At 41.7% G+C, this 17,154-nt stretch overlaps 1 protein-coding gene across 1 annotated transcript in view; it reads right to left on the bottom strand.

Moving 5' to 3' along the window:
- The window catches only part of ANKS3 (ankyrin repeat and sterile alpha motif domain containing 3), a 1,450,330-nt gene that overhangs the window by 843,039 nt on the left and 590,137 nt on the right, over positions 1–17,154 (bottom strand). The gene's annotated exons all lie outside the window — the stretch shown is intronic.

Genomic DNA, 17,154 nt, shown 5'->3' with positions numbered 1-17,154 from the left:
AAGAGAAATCCTACATCTTCCATCCATATCATTAACAAAAGTGCATTGTAGTATCTTTGTATTCTGGAGTTCCTCAACTTCCTCAGTCCACCATGTACATATTCTAAGGAGGATATCAGATTGAAATCTGCCCAGATTAATTCATCTTGTGAAACTATCACCTCCACCCATTTTTGGCAGAAGTCAGGTAATTTGGACTCGGAGGGGGGGGGGTCTATAAAAGTTTATTATTGTTACATCATTATTTTCCATTTTAATAGGCCTCACTGCAAACCATCTGTCTTTATCCTCTTTATTCCTCAAACGTTTATATTTCATTCTCATACATATTAAGGTCTACTCTTCTCTTCCTCACTTCACCACTCACTGCAGCTGCCAACAATGTGTATCCAAGTTTATCTAATTTTTTATGTTCTACCTGGCCCATGTGTGTTTGCTAGTGTCTGCAAGTGGATTTTGCTTTATTTCAAAGCTCATTACTTTCACCCACTTTACTGGGCAACCCATCCCACTTCCATTCTAAGATAAGCCATTTATCTCTTTTCTATTTTCTGCCAGTACTAATTTCCTTTTTTGGTACTCTGTATTCTCCCCAACTAGATGTATACATCTCCTCCTGTACTGCGGCCAATCTTACTCAGATGCCACTTTTGTGAGTTCCAATTTGGCTTGCATACAGAATTCTCTTCTTGCAGCCTTCAGGGGTCCAGCATTCATTTTTCTCCCTTAACAGTACATAAATTAAAAAATAAAAGTTAATTTTTTATCCAACTATTTAACTTATAGTTTTACTGTTTGACTTCAGACTGGAGAAAATGCAAATTGCCTCTACCAGGGCAGCCGTGAAGCAAAACTCTTGCCCCCAGAGTGGATAGAATAACACAAGATGTAGCTTGTATGCTTGACGGGCGGCGTGGTGGTGCAGTGGTTAACGTTACCGCCTCACAGCAAGAGGTTCTCCAGTTCGATCCTTGACTGGGGTGCCTTCTGTGTGGAGTCTGCATGTCCTCCCTGTGGTCGCGTAGGTTTCCTTTGGGTGCTCCGGTTTCCTCCCACATCCCAAAGACATGCTGTAGGTGGAATGGATACTCTACATTGGCCCTAGGTATGAGTGTGTGTGCCTTCTGTGGAAGGTTGGGCACCGGGCTGGAACTCGACACTGTAAAACTCCACTGCCAATCATGAGCGGACAAGGTGATCCGCTGTGGTGACCCCTAACTGGGAAATACCGAAAGAAGAAGTAGTAGTTTGTATGCTTGATCAGTACAACAAAAATCCACTGCTCAACTGTCCCACTCCATGGGCGAGACATCATTACTGACGACAATAAATATCTTTCTACCTTCTTCCTGTCAATACACAGTTATCACCAAAAGAGAATAATATACATCTTGTGTATCTGACTTATCATTTCTCCCTCCCTCTGTCCAGTAATTTATCTTTCAGTTGCATCTTTTGGTAGAATAAAGGAAAGTGTGACACAGTTCAAAAAGTTAACTGCTTTCCTGATAATTGCTGCACCAATGTTTCTTCATTCTCTGATTCCAACTATATTTTAATATCCTTCAATGCCTGCTCTGGCTTCAAACAAGTCTTTGTCCCTGATGGAAACAAAAAGTACAGTTTTGTACCTACCATAAATGTAGATGTCCGAACAGGATAGCATCTGCAGTCATAACAAATGGGTTGTCCTGTCGTCAGGCAGCCCTTCGGTCGGACGGATTCCAAAGTCTGGGTCTGGCTTCGGCTGATGTCGCACTTCACCCGACGTCATCTCTGCTGGTCTTCGGGTATAAAGGCATCAGCCGACGCCATTTTCCTCAGTGTTTCTTGCCCCAGATGCCAGTTGCCCTCTAGGAAAGCTAAATTTTGGATAAATGCCAATGTTTCCAAAATAGTAGAAGGCAAACACAAAAAATAAGCATGTATGTACATATATACAAACAAATACACCATAAGAGACTCCCCAGCTAGCTATTAGGAGGGTAAATACCCTAGGAGTACCACAGAGGGAAGGAGGGTGGGTAATCCTGACTGCAGATGCTATCCTGTTCGGACATCTACATTTATGGTAGGTACAAAACTGTACTATGTCCTTCAAGGATGCATCTGCAGTCATAACAAATGGGTAGAATACCATAGCCAAACTAGGGGAGGAGGAAGAAGAATTATGGTGTAGTTAGGATCCCTTGCAATACAGCAGTGGCAAACCCTGCTCGGGATCTAGAGTATAGAGGTAAATTATAATGCTTGGCAAATGTATGCACGGAGGTCCAAGTAGCCGCCTCAATAATGTCCTTGGTTGCCACTCCTCGTAAGAAAGCTGTGGTAGTGGCTGTAGCCCTTGTAGAATGAGGTCTTATGTTCTGTGGAACTGGTTTTCCATGGTAGGAGTAACAGAATCTTATGCAATTTCCTATCCATTTGGAGATTGTCTGTTTGGAAATTGCTTTTCCTTCCCTTCCTGTTGCATAGGCTACTAAAAGCTGGTCAGTTTTTCTGTTACTTTTGGTTCTGTCCAGGTAGTAGCGTAACTGTCTATGTACATCCAAGGTATGCAGCAGCCTTTCCCCTGTTCTGTGGATTGGGAAAGAAGGTAGGTAGGTGGATTGCCTGGTTTAAAGACACTCTGGATACCACCTTAGGCATAAATGTAGGATTAGTTCTCATGGACACTCTATCTTGATGGAAGATTAGGAAGGGTTGTACTGCCATTAAGGCCTGTAGTTCAAACCCTCCTTGCTGAAGTAATTGCCAGTAGGAAAGCAGTTTTCCATGATAGGTGTTGAAGATCTGCTGTTGCTGCTGGTTCAAATGGAGGGAGTGTCAATTTTTCTAGCACAAAGTTCAAGTCCCATGCTGGTAATGGTGGTTTCCTAGGAGGTTTTACATTCTTGATCCCTCTGAGGAATTGCCTGAGTAGAGGATGCGAAAAGACAGGTGGATCAAGCTGTATTCTGCGGAAATAGCTGATGCATGTATCTTGATGGAGGAATAGGACAGGCCCGTATGTAGAAGCTCTGCCAAGTACTCCAGGATGTTAGCAATATCTATGTTCGAGACATCTTTTCCTCTTTCAGTACTCCAAATGACAAACCTTTTCCATTTTCCTGCATAGTTCCTTCTTGTTGAAGGTCTGCGGGCTTCAAGGATAATGTCTTTAACCCTTTGGGATAAGTCTGGGTTAGTAGCTGTTATGTGATGTTCCAGGCAGTCAGTTGCAAGGTTTTAGGTTTGGGTGCATGATGTTGTAGTTGTTCTGAGTTAACATCAAAGGCATCAGGGTATTGGCCACATTCTCCCTGAGACAAGCTCCTCAGCAAAGAATACCAGTGTTGTCTTGGCCAATTGGAGCTATCAGAATTATCCTTGGACGTTCCTCTTTGATTTTCAGTAGTACCTTGTGCATCAAAGGAAGAGGTGGAAATGCATATGCTGTCAGGCCTTTCCAACTGAAGGATAGAGAGTCCACCTTCCATGCTAGTGGGTGGCATGTCCTTGTGCAGAATTTTTTGAGCTGGTGATTGAGTGGGGATGCGAATAGGTCTATTTGTGGCATTCCCCATTTCTTTGTGATGGCCTTGAAGATGTCCGGGTGTAGCATCCATTCGTGAGCATCCGAGGTGGTTCTGCTTAACATCTGCTAGGGTGTTTTCTTTTCCCGGCACAAATATTGCCTGTAACTGGATGTTGTAGCTCAGAGCCATATTCCAAAGGTCCAGAGTCATTCTGAATAGGGGGTATGAATGAGTCCCTCCCTGTTTGTTGATGTACCACATGACTGTGGTGTTGTCTGTCCTTATCATTAAATGGCCTTCTTTGAGGAATGGTCTGAATTTCTGGATTGCTAGTTTTACTGCCAGCATTTCTTTTTGGTTTATGTGCAGGTGCAGCTGGTCTGGAGTCCACAATCCTTGTATGCACTTGTCCAACATGTGCGCCCCAGCCTAGGTCTGAGGCGTCCGTTGTGATGGTTTGGTTTGCTTGAAAGTTGTGGAAGGGCAAGCCTGGGTTTGACTGGCATGCTTGAGCCCACCATAGGAACTCTTGTTTCAGGCATGGGATTAGTGGGATTTCGGTTTCTAAGCTGTGCCTGTGTTGAGACCATAAATTCTTTAGGTACCACTGTAGTTTTCTCATATGCAGTCTGGCATGGGGGACCAGGATTATGCATGATGCCATGAAGCCCAAGGCCTGCAGTACTTTTCTTGCTGTTAGTTTGTGCTGCTTTGTTAATGCCAATAAGTAAAGAGGGAGTTGTGCTTGTTTTTCTGCAGTTAAGAATGCCATTTGTTTTACTGTGTCCAATTCCGCACCCAAGAATGTTCTTGTCTGGGATGGTATCAGTCTTGACTTTTTTAAATTGACTGTGTATCCCAGGGCTTGTAGTAAGCAAATGACTCTTTGTAAATCTGTTGTCAGCTTGCTTTTGTTGTCCGCTTGTAACAGGCAGTCGTCCAGGTATGGATAAATTTGGATTCTCTGTAGCCTGCAATGAGCGATTACTGATGCCAGGCATTTTGTGAATACTCTGGGCGCAGTAGATAAGCCAAAGGGCAATGCTGAGAATTGATAATGCTCTGATCCTGCAAGAAATCTGAGGTATCTTCTGCAATTTGGTCGTATGGGGACGTGCAGGTATGCCTCCTTGAGATCTAGAGTTACCAGCCAACACTCCTTGCCCAGCATGGGAAGAAGTTGCTGTAGGGTCAGCATTTTGAATTTTGGAACAATGATGTATGTGTTTAAGACGGACAGGTCGAGAATAGGTCTCCAACTTTTCTCTTTTCTTGGTACTAGGAAGAGTCTGGAGTAGAATCCTTTGCCCTGTTGTGTTATTGGTACTCTTTCCACAGCTCTCATCTTTGTTAATTGAGCTATCTGCTTTACAGCTTCTGTTTTTTGATTTGGAGGTAGGTTTGGCATTCCTCTTTTTACTGGTAAGGTGTGGAAGTGGAACCTGTAGCCTTGGTCTATGGTTTGCAAAATCCACTTGTCTTTTGTGATATAGTGCCAATTTTTCGAAAATAAGGCTAACTTTCCGCCTAAAGGTGCTGCTATTTGCTCCCTGGTAGGCGGTGTCAGAGTCAAGTCACTGTAATTGTCCTGTTGCAGTGGCAGTGGTTGTGTCTGTGCCTCTCTGGTTATTGCCTTGCCACTGGCGTCCTCTATAGGCACCTCCTCTGGATTGATTTCTGCCTCTAGAGTGTCTATTCCTGCCTCTTTGAGATTTTGAGGAGTCTGGAAAGGACCAATTTTTGGCAGGCCAGTTCCTGCTAAACCTTGGGGGCTGAACCTGTAAGAAATCCTTAACTGTTTGTACAGATTTTGCCTTCTCTTCCATTTTCTTCATTATTTGCTGAGCAGGTGTACCAAATAGACTGGCCTTATCCATAGGAGCATCTAACAGCTTTGCTTTAACATGATCCGGCAAAACCTGTTCCTTCAACCATGCATGCCTTCTTATCACTGTGCCAGTCATGGCTGATCTAAATGAAGCCTCCAGTGCATCATAGCCACATTTTAAAGAATGGTTACTAACCTGCTGAATGTTATTCACCATTTCTAAAACATATTTCTTATCTAAGGAGTCATCAGAGGACAGCTTCTTAGTTAACTGATCAAGCATAAACTCTTGGTATTGGATCATGTGAAACTGACAGTTTAAAGCTCTAGCTGAGAGAGTAGCAGAGGTGTAAACTTTTTTCCCCCATCTCTCTAAGGACCTGGATTCCCTTTCAGAAGGGAGATGGTTTTTTTGCTGAGGTCGAAGCTACTGCCTTAGGCCCCTGGGATATAGTCTCAGGATCTGCAAGTGGGGCCTTGTATAGGTGGTGATGAGTGTCTGGCACCCTGTAAAATCTATCTGGTTTGGCAGGGGCTGGAGGTAAAGTATCAGGAGCAGTGCAAACATCATTAAATGCATCATCCACAACAGGCAGAACTGGAGGTATAGCTAAGGGCCTATGTTGTGGTAAGTGCAGAAAGGTCCTAAGCCTTTTTCTAGAATCTGAGAAATCTTGTCCCTGCCATTGGAATTGTTCTCTCATGGCATGTAAGGTTTCCCCGAAGGAAAATTCCTCTGGTGGAGAGGCAGATGGAATGTATTCTTCAGCATCGGAATCTTCATAAGTAGAAAAAGGAGCCTCTGGCTGATCTGTAATGTCTGAGTCATCCGAAGAATAATCAGAGGACACTGGCTCGGGGGGCTCTGCTCTAGGTCTCTTTTCTGGAGGCTGAGAGGCCCTGTCTGGGTGAGATTGGGATCCCCTAATTAAGGAGATTAAATCCTCTGCCAGAGTAAGCATTTGTGAACTAGAAGTGGGCCTATGTGAGGGGGTCTTAACAGGCACTGATTTAACAGTTTTGGCTGCTTTAGCCCTGGCAAAGGCCTTTATAGACATGGCTGCAGGAGGCCTAGCAGCACCACGTGCTGGGGTAGAGACATCCAAAGGGATGGTGTCTGATAATTCACTAGGAACCACAGTAGTAGGCAAAACTTCAGAGGCCGATTCAACTAAAGTAGCAGGAGCCTCAGTAGTAGTCATGGATTCGGCTGAAGATTGACCCGTTTTCTCGGTTTCGGCCGAAACCGAGACACTCGCGGCTTGCTTAACCGTGGTTTCGGCCGAAACCGCGGACCGCGAGTGTCGGTCTTTTTCTTTGCGTTTTTTAACAATTTGGGTAGTCAGAGGATCCGACGGCATAATGTACGCAAAATCTGAGCCGAAAAATTGTTCAGCGAACTCCGACCGACGCCTAAGCGTTCGTCGGTTGAAGGAAGCACAGGCTAAACAGGCTGCTACGTCGTGGTCTGGGCCTAAACAAGGTAGGCAGTAAGAGTGGAAATCTTTATGAGGTATTTGTTTCCCACAAGTTAAACAGTTATTTACTTTTTCTGACATCGGCTGAGGCAAGAAAGAGTCCCCAACGGGGTACTTAGCTTTTAGAAGTCTTCGAAGTAGTATTCGGTAGTAGTAATCTCTGGATCTGACCGACCGGCACTTGCGAACAGCTTCTGCTTCGGGCGCCATGCAGCAAGAAAGACTGAGGAAAATGGCGTTGGCTGATGCCTTTATACCCGAAGACCAGCAGAGATGACGTCGGGTGAAGTGCGACATCAGCCGAAGCCGGACCCAGACTTTGGAATCCGGCCGACCGAAGGGCTGCCTGACGACAGGACAACCCATTTGTTATGACTGCAGATGCATCCTTGAAGGACATCTTAAAAAAAAAACAGGAGATATTAGTTTGAATCTCAGCCTTTTCGATAAACAATGCTTAATTACCGGGATGAACTGGTACCTCTTCTGACATGTGTCCAAGCTGTAATCTTGCTCTTCAAAAGCACAAGCCCTGTCTTACACATTAATTTCTTACCTGGTTTTCACAGTCAGGAAAGAATGTCTTCTTTTGAGTTGGTAAGTGGTAAACTGGATGATCACTTGCCATGGGTTTCCTCTACTGACTGTCTGCCTAGGTGAAAAATTACAAAGTGCCCTTTCAGTTGCAGGTGTATCTGCTTCCAGGTCAGTCCAGTTTGAGAGTAGACTATGGACAAGGCCTAATAGTTCTTTGCCTTCTCATCCTTCTGGTACTACCATTAATGTAATTGTATTCTGTGGGTGTGATCTTCTACATCTACTTGTTTAAGTTAAAATTTCTCAATTGTCAGTTACTGTGAGTTTGTACCTGGCTCATTTCTTTCTGCAGATCTATGAGCGCATTCAAATGTCATGTAAGCTCTAGTTCCATCTCTCCTAACAGCCTCTGTTTTGGTTACATAGGTGTCCAGCTTGGTTACTGAGTTGGATAATTTTTTTAAATGATTAGCGGTGCTTACATAGTCTGCTCTCCTTTTCTGTTTCAGTCTACTTCCTGATCTGTCATTTATGATACATTAATTCAAAGGGTTGAACACGTATTCAAACCTTGTTGCTTGGGTTTCTCATATTTAAGTTTCCATCCACATCAAGACAGCCAGCAACAGCATAATTTCCTCCCTTACTCTGTCTTTTAATTTGGATTTTGGTTTGTATAACTCAATGAGCTGTAATGTTACCTGCACAATGAGCATCTAATCAGATGATCAGCCATTACCTGAAATCCTTGAATGTTAACAAAATTTTAAGTAAAGAAAAAAGAAGTGAAGACAAAATTTCGAGTGAAGCAACCGATACCAATGACCAAACAGTGATCAGTCTAACAGATGTTACTGCAGGTATGAATGATTAATGGTCAGTGTAATGGTGGTAACTGAGATGAGAAGGAGGGTGGGTGTGATGTGGCAAAGACGACCTCTATTACCTCCCAGCCACACCCAAAATGTAATGGCAGATATGAAAGGATGACTTATATGGACCAAATTGATGCATTTTTTGTTATCTAAGAATTTGGTATGATCTAAGAAACTATGAAAGTAAACAGCCCCAGTAAGACACCTAGTAAGTTACACATTTGGTTATCAACGGATAACTGAACAGGCATAATATTGTCTGCAGATCGGGGTGAGCAAGGTATTTATTTGCTTTTTTTTTTACTATTATAAACTTATTAGTCCTGTTAATAATTAGTTTTCAATTGATTTCTATTGTAAACTGTCTTTTAGGATGTATGCTGCAATTCTTAGAAGTATATGGATTGAGAGAAGAAGACAAATTATACCAGATGATGTTCTGTAAGTATATAGAATCAACTATGTTTCACCATGGCATTATATCTGAAATACTGTATAAGATAAAATAAGAACAGAAAAGTATTTTAAAAAGAGAGACAAGTTTTATGATACAGAATTTTCTTTTTGAGTGGATAGTTAACCATTAACAGAGCATTCAGTTATCTTACAAAATCTGACCCTTGGGCAGTTACTTTACAAAGTACATACTTAGATGATCAAGAACACATTACTTTGAAAGGAAAACACTGGTCCTGGAACACAGCAGCATCCTTTGTAGAGACATGGAGAAGACGAGTGGTGCTGTCAATTTCTAGGGAAATGTACTTGAGTACCAGATGATATTTTACTGAACATTAATGGATGTTATGAATCTGTAAAGCGGATATATAAGAGCATCAATAACTATGTCATCCAGTATTTACTTGTCTCAAGGAACCCTACAGAAGGCATTTCAGAGAACAATGAGATATCTGCTTTTCAGGAGGACACTGTAATATGTTTAGGAGAATGGAATGCAGTACCAACTGCTTCTAAGGATACAGTTTGGTCAAGGGTTTATAACATTCCATACCTCATGTGTTAAGATATACTGAAACATCTACTAGAGCAACATGCCTAACTTCAGTTTCAGATTTCAGATTACAATCGCTACAATGCATGCACTGTTCTGGTAGATACAGATCTAGACATACACTATTAAGATTTATGTAATAGTAACCATGTTTATTTAGTGAACAAAGTGAAACTGCATCCAACAGTCTGAGATCATGTATGTGGTTTGAGATCATGTATGTATCTTTCGAATGCTGTCTGCATAAACTGGTACTTTTCTTTGGAATGACACTGGTACCTCCCTACATGTTAAGTGGTATAAAGACCTGCTAGAAAATATAAGTTGATTAGCACTGGACAGGATAGGGAGACTCTAATGGTTGAGTGAGGTCAACTACAGTAAACCTGAAGACCAAAATAAGAAATTATACTAGCCAAATAATACGTAAAGCCTGATCAGACATGACAAAAAAAAAGGGATCAGATGGTGGAGCTGCAGAATAAAATTTATAAAGGGAATCCAACAGTTCAGAGAGAAATTTAAAAAAATGAGGTTGACACATCATCAGCTAAAAAAATATTAGCTTATGTGTCAAGCACTGAAAGTTACATATTTTTATCACTCGCTAGATAACCAGAAACCTTAAATAGCAAGGCTGAGGCACCACAAAACCTAAGGGATGGCAGCTAGTCCAAATAAATAAATAAACTGGATCTTATTTTAATAAGGATCCGGCACTGACAGTACAAGTTTCTCCATATTATAAGCAGTATCAGACAGAAACAAAATGTAGTGACAATGAGTATGAGAGTCCACTCTCTACAAGTCTTGAGGCAGCCACATCTGGTTCTGTGTGAAGCCGCTGGCTATTAAGGCACCAATTACACAAGAAGAACTGACTGAGGGCCTTATGGGTCAAGAGAGAGGTAAAACCCCAGGTAGTGAAGATATAACAAAACAGAACTGTGAAATGTTTACAAAAGAATGTTTAATTTTAAACTGCAGCGGTAGCGTTGTTGCCTCACAGCAAGATGTTCTCTCGTTCGATTCTCGGCTTGGGTTGGGAGTGCCTTCTGTGTGGAGTCTTCATGTCCTCCCCGCGGTTGAGTGGGCGTTCAAAAGACATGCGTTGAATGGGCGTTCCATCGTTGAAGGTTGGGCGTCAGGCTGGCAACTTGACACCATAAAAACCAACTGCCAATCATTAGCAGACCTCCGCTGTGGCAACCCCTAACCGGGAAAAGCCGAAAGACAAACAACAACAACAACAACAGTTACTAGAAATAAAGGACAGTCTTCTTTCTTAGACTTTTGCAATAATAACAGTGATACCAAAAAGAGGGGAAATACTGAAGTTTGCCAATTTTTACAGGCCACTTTCAGTGCTGAGTCATGATTATAAGCGGCTTGTGGCAATTCTGGCAAAAAGGCTCAAAAGATAAATCACAGTTGACAAACAAAGATCAGTGCGGAGCTGTAAGAGAAAGACATACCTGAAGTTGTGACAGAACAAAAAGATAAAAGAGTAGAAATATCTACTCACAAACATAAACACTAGTCTAAATTAGATAGAGTACATGCTTCTTTAAACTGTGGACAAAAGACACGATTTGCAGATTTATTGAAGAAGATAAAGATATATCCAGACTAGTTAACTGAGACACTGGAAAAACAGTAATCGAAGTGTTAAACAATGAAACAGTGATGAAGTTTATGAAAAAGTACAGTTGTGTACGCTTACCATAAATGTAGATGTTCGAGTGTATTCACTGTTGCAGTCATTACATTTGGGTAATCTGCTGGCAGGTTGCCCTCAGTCAGCCTGAATTCCAAAGTCTTGGGTCCTGCATCGGTTGCTGTCTCCTCTTACATGACGTCAGGTCGTCAGGGGTATAAAACATGCAGCCAACACCATTTTCTTTAGTTTTTCTTGCCCCCGATGTCAGGTGCCCCCAAAAAGGTAGGAAAAAAAATATATATATAAATATATATATATATATATATATATATATATATATATATATATATATACATGCATCAATATAAACTTTACCTTCATCTACAAACAAATACACAACATAGGTTGTAGAAGATAGAAAAGGAAAGATAAACTCCAGAATGACAGGGGGATGGCGTGAGGGTAACCTGGGCTGCAACAGTGAATACACTCGAACATCTACATTTATGGTAAGTGTACACAAAGTACAGTTGTGTACACTTACCATAAATGTAGATGTTCGAGTGCATTCACTGTTGCAGTCATTACATTTGGGTAATCCTGCTGGCAAATTGCCCTCAGTCGGCCTGAATTCCAAAGTCCTGGGTTCTGCATCAGCTGCTGTCACCCCTTCCCTGACGTCATATATATATATATATATATATATATATATATAAATACATGCACCAATATAAACTTTACTTTCCTCTACAAGCAAATACACCACATAGGTTGTATAAATCAAAGAAGGAAAGATAGGTTCCATCAGAAGAAAGGGGGATGGCGGGAGGGTAACCTGGACTGCAACAGTGAATACACTCAAACATCTACATTTATGGTAGGTACACAACTGTACTATGTTCTTTGTGTTTCACTGTTGCAGTCATTACATTTGGGTACAGTCCCAAAGCTATTGCTGGGAGGCTGGAGCTAAACAGCGTTAGGAGTGTCTATGAGGCCCTGCAGAACTGCAGTGGCAAAGCCTGCCCTGGATTTAGAGTAGAGTGGCAGATGACAGTGCTTCGTAAAGGTGTGCACTGAACTCCAAGTAGCAGCCTCTAAAATATCCTTGGTTGGTACTCCCCTGAGAAAGGCTGCTGAAGTTGCTGCTGCTCTGGTTGAATGTGGCGTAATGGCCTTGGGCACTGACTTGCCATAGTGTAAGTAGCAGAAACGAATACAGTGGCCTATCCACTTTGAAATAGTCTGCTTTGAGATAGCCTTTCCTTGTGATCCTGCAGCATATGCCACTAGTAGTTGCTCTGTCTTTCTGAAAACTTTGGTTTTGTCCAAGTAGAATCTAAGTTGTCTGTGTACGTCCAAAGAATGCAGAATTCTCTCCCCCTTGTTCTGTGGATTTGGATAAAAAGTTGGCAGATGAATAATTTGGTTAAGAGCCACACTGGACACCACCTTAGGCATAAATGTTGGGTTTGTCCTCAGAGAGACCCTGTCTGGATAAAAAATGATAAAAGGCTCCATAACCATGAGTGCCTGTAGCTCTGAAACTCGTCTTGCAGAAGTTATTGCTAGGAGCAGAGCAGTTTTCCAAGATAAAAACTTTATATCAGCAGTAGCAGCTGGCTCAAAAGGAGGCAGGGTGAGTTTTTCCAAGACATAGCTGAGGTCCCATCCAGGCATTGGTGATCTCCGTGGAGGCCTTACATTTTTGGCTCCTCTGAGGTACTGCTTTAATAAGGGATGAGAAAAGACTGGTGGCTCTGTGTTGTAATGAGCCGAAATGGCAGAGGCATGAATTTTAATGGATGAAAAAAATAGGCCTTTGTCCAGCATCTCAGTTAAGTATTGCAAAATCTGAGGAATATTTGGCACAGCTGTATCAGTTCCTTGTGCCTGGTTACAAGCACAGAATCTCTTCCATTTTCCAGCATATGATTTTCTAGTACTAGGCCTTCTGGCTTCCAAAATGACATCCATCACAGCTTTACTGAGAGGTGTGTTTTGTATGACTACATTATCCGCCATGCTGCCAGGTTTAAAGTCCTGAGTTGGCTGTGCAGGATCTGATTGTTTTGCTGGGACAGTAGATGAGGTATTTGAGGTAAGGTCCAAGCTGGGCATTGAGACAAGTTCTTTAGTATTGGATACCAGTACTGGCGGGGCCAGACTGGGGCAATCAGTATCAGCTGTGGCTTCTCCTGTCTGACCTTTAGGAGTACCTTGGGGAGGAGAGGCAATGGGGAAAAGGCATATACTGATAGATTTTTCCAGCTGAAAGATAGGGTGTCCACTTTCCATGCTTGTCTGTGATCAATTCTTGTGCAGAATCTTTTTCGTTGGTAGTTGTGAGGGGAGGCAGATAGATCTATGTCCGGGCATCCCCATTTCCTTGTTATCATGCTGAAGACTTGTGGATCCAGCTGCCACTCGTGGGGATCCATGAGGTTTCTGCTTAGTTCGTCTGCCAGAGTATTTTTCCTTCCTGGCAGGAATTGTGCCTGCACATGTACTTGGTAAGTCAATGCTGTGTCCCACAAAGTCATGGCTAATCTGCAAAGGGGGTAAGAATGTGTGCCTCCCTGCTTATTTATATACCACATGACCGTGGTGTTGTCTGCCTTTATCAGTAGTTGCCCCGGATGAAGTAGGTCCTTGAAGGCTATCAGGGCATTTTGAACAGCTAGCATCTCTTTTTGATTGATACATAGATGCATTTGGTTTGAGGTCCATGTGCCCTGAATGCATCTTCCTGCCATGTGGGCCCCCCATGCATAATCTGATGCATCCGTTGTTAGTGTCTGCCTGGCTGGGGGTAATGTGAATGAATGTCCCTTGTTTTGGTGACAAGCCTTTGCCCACCATCGAAACTCCTGTTGCAAGCAGGGAATGGGAGTAATCATAGTTTCCAGGCTGTGACAATGTTGAATCCAAACACTTTTTAGGTACCATTGAAGTTTCCTCATATGCAGTCTTGCATATGGAATTAGCAGGATGCAGGATGCCATGAAGCCCAAAGCCTGCAGAATTTTTCTTGCAGATAACTGGGCCTTTGTTGCCAACATTTTGAAATAGGTAGTCAGTTGCCTTTGTTTGTCTGGCGTGAGATAAGCCATCTGGGCAGTTGTATTTAAGCTTGCACCCAGGAATATTATCTCTTGAGAGGGTACCAGTTTTGATTTCTTTTCGTTGACTGTGTACCCAAGGCATGTTAGAAGTCTCTTCACAAACGCCAGATGCTGTAGAAGAATGTCCTTGTTTTCTGCTTGCATTAGACAGTCGTCCAAGTAAGGATATATTTGAATTCCTCTTTGTCTGCAGAATGCAATTACTGGTGCCAGGCACTTTGTAAAGACCCTGGGTGCAGTAGATAAGCTAAAGGGCAGTGCAGAGAACTGGTAATGCATTGAGCCAGTCTTGAATCTGAGGTATCGTCTGCATATTTGTCTGACTGGGACATGCAGGTATGGCTCTTTTAGGTCTAAAGTCACAAGCCAAGCATTCTTGCCTAGCATGGGCAGCAGCTGCTGCAAAGTCAACATCTTGAATTTTGGTATCTCCAGGAATGTGTTCAGAATAGATAGGTCCAGTATTGGTCTCCAGGCCTTGTCCTTTCTGGGTACCAAGAACAGTCTTGAGTAAACTCCTTGTCTCTGCTCTTGCTCTGGTACTGGTTGAATGGCCCCCATGTCCATGAGGGATGAGACTTGTTTTTGTGCCTCTGCCCATTGATTTTTTGGCAAATCTGGCCAGCCGTTTGCCTTTGGCAGGCTATGGAAATGGAACTTGTAGCCTTGTGACACGACATTTAGAACCCACTTGTCCTGGGTTATGATGTGCCAATTTTGAGAAAAAAGTGCTAATTTTCCCCCTAAGGGTGCTGCCAGGAGATAAGTGCTTGGTGCAGGCAGGGGGAAGTCATTGGTACTGTTTCCTGTATGGTTGTGATTTGTCTTCTCCAACTTTGGAGGTAGAAGCATTCCATTGCTTTGACCTGTATGAACCTTGCGCCTGGGATCTGCCCCTTTGAGGTCTGTCTGACACAGGAAATGATCAATTCTTTGTTGGCCAGTGTCTAGTAAACCTAGACAGCTGTATTTGTAAAAATTCTTTGACAGTTTGCATAGATTTTGCTTTGTCCTCCATTTTCTTTAACACCTCTTCTGCTTTAACACCAAACAGAGTATCATACTGTAATGGTGCATCTAATAATTTAACTTTGACATGATCAGGCAGATTTTGTTCCTTTAACCAAGCATGCCTCCTAATTACAGAACCCGTAACTGCGGACCTGCAGGAGGCCACCAGAGAATCAAAACCACATTGCAAAGTATGCTTTCCAACTTGTTCAGCTGCATGCAATAAATCCTGCATTTCTTTGTTTTCTGCACATACAGAGTTTAATAACATTTTCTGTTTAAGCAATATCATCACATGTTGCTGATATTTGAGCATATGAAACTGACAGTTTAAGGCCCTTATAGCCAAGGTAGCATAAATGTAAACCTTTTTTCCCCATCTATCCAGTGCCCCAGAATCTCTGTCAGAGGGGGTAGGGTTTTTTGCAGCGGAAGCCTTAATCCCTTTGGGACCCTGTGAAATAGTTTCTGGGTCTGCAGCAGGGTTTTTTAAAAGGAATTTCTGAGAGTTAGGAACCCTGTAATATCTGTCCGGCTTAACAGGAGCTGGAGGAAAGGAGTCAGGTTTCAGACTAGACTCAGAAAGCACATCATCTACAATAATAATAATAAACCCGGTGATAAACCAAACTGTGCTTTAATGCAAAAATTCAGTAAAAATCCAGTAAGCACTTTCGTCTTTTCATACACAAGACTTCTTCAGACTGAATTAAAACCTCTCACTTCATTCATTAAATACTAAGATATTATCACATGACATTCCTAATTAATGTCTTAACCCTTTCTTTTTTAAATAGTCTACAAAATCTTCTCTGTTGTTTAGCTCAGGGGGATAGCAGGCGTTCAACTTGACCTGCCATGTATATTCCAACCATCCCAACTCCTCCTCAGCATTCAACTTAATCTCATAGTCACTAATATTTCCCAAAACCAAAAATTTTAAATTGATTTTACAACCCCCCATTTTATAATGTTTACCTAAAGCATTAGCTTCATTGCCAGTTTCCACAGCTCTTTTATGTTCATACATTCTTTTGAACAGCTCCCTACTAGTACGGCCAACATAGAATGCATTGCAAGACTGATATACAATTAGATAAACAACAAACTTTGATTTGCAAGTATAAACCTTGTTGACATATATTTTTACATCATTAATAACAATTTCACTAACTCCTTCATAAATGAAATCAGAGAAATTGCATGCCAAACATTTTTCCATCCTGCCTCTTGTACTAAAAGACCTGAGATTCAAACTGCTTTGGAAAAAGTTTTTAAAACTCTTTCCCTTTTTGTACAGGAAGCGTGGACCATTACCAACTGCTTCTAGTACTTCTTCACTGCTCTTCAAAATTTTCCAATTTGCTCTGACAATCTGTTTGATGGCTTCCGAATCTACACTATTCGGTATTTACATAGCAGTTCCAAAGTCATTATTAATATTTTTCTTAGAAAAAATTTCTAGATTATCTCTAGTTCTTTTGACTTCACTAATTTTACTTCTCACTAATTCATTTCAATAGCCTCTAGCTACAAATTTGTTACATATAGCTTTGCTCTCTTTAATAAAAGCATCATCTAAAGTAAGTTGATGTGCCCTCATCAGTTGACCCTTGACAATATTTTCTTTCATGTATCTGAGATGCATGCTTGAAAAGTGTAAATATGCATTGTTTTGCACATTCTTTTTATTAATGTTAGTAGCCAATTTATCATTTTCTTTATACGCTATTACATCCAAATACGAAATACTTTTCTCATTCAAAACTGAAGTAAATTTCAAATACGTAGAAACCCTGTTTATATAAAGCAAAAAAGATTCAAGGGATTCCAACCCCCCCCCCTCTCTAAAACAATAAACAAATCATCTATAAAGCGTTTGTAACAAAGTATATTGTTTTTGAATGTATCAATCAAAATATGTCTTTTCTCCCAACCGTTCATGAAAATGTTGTCATAACTGGGTGCCATCGCTGCACCCATTGCTACCCCATTTTTTTGATGGAAAAAATTATCTTTAAACTTGAAGTAGTTGTAGCTCAAAATAACATCTAACATTTCCATAAGTAAACTAGTAGTATTGTTGGAAAACAAACCTGAACTTAAAAGC

The sequence above is a fragment of the Protopterus annectens genome, chromosome 12.part0 (assembly GCF_019279795.1).
Source record: "Protopterus annectens isolate FY-2018-M chromosome 12.part0, PAN1.0, whole genome shotgun sequence".
In the NCBI taxonomy this organism is placed as follows: Eukaryota; Metazoa; Chordata; order Ceratodontiformes; family Protopteridae; genus Protopterus; species Protopterus annectens.
The sequence above is the reverse complement of the archived record's forward strand: the minus strand, read 5'-3'. Positions and strand labels throughout refer to the sequence as shown.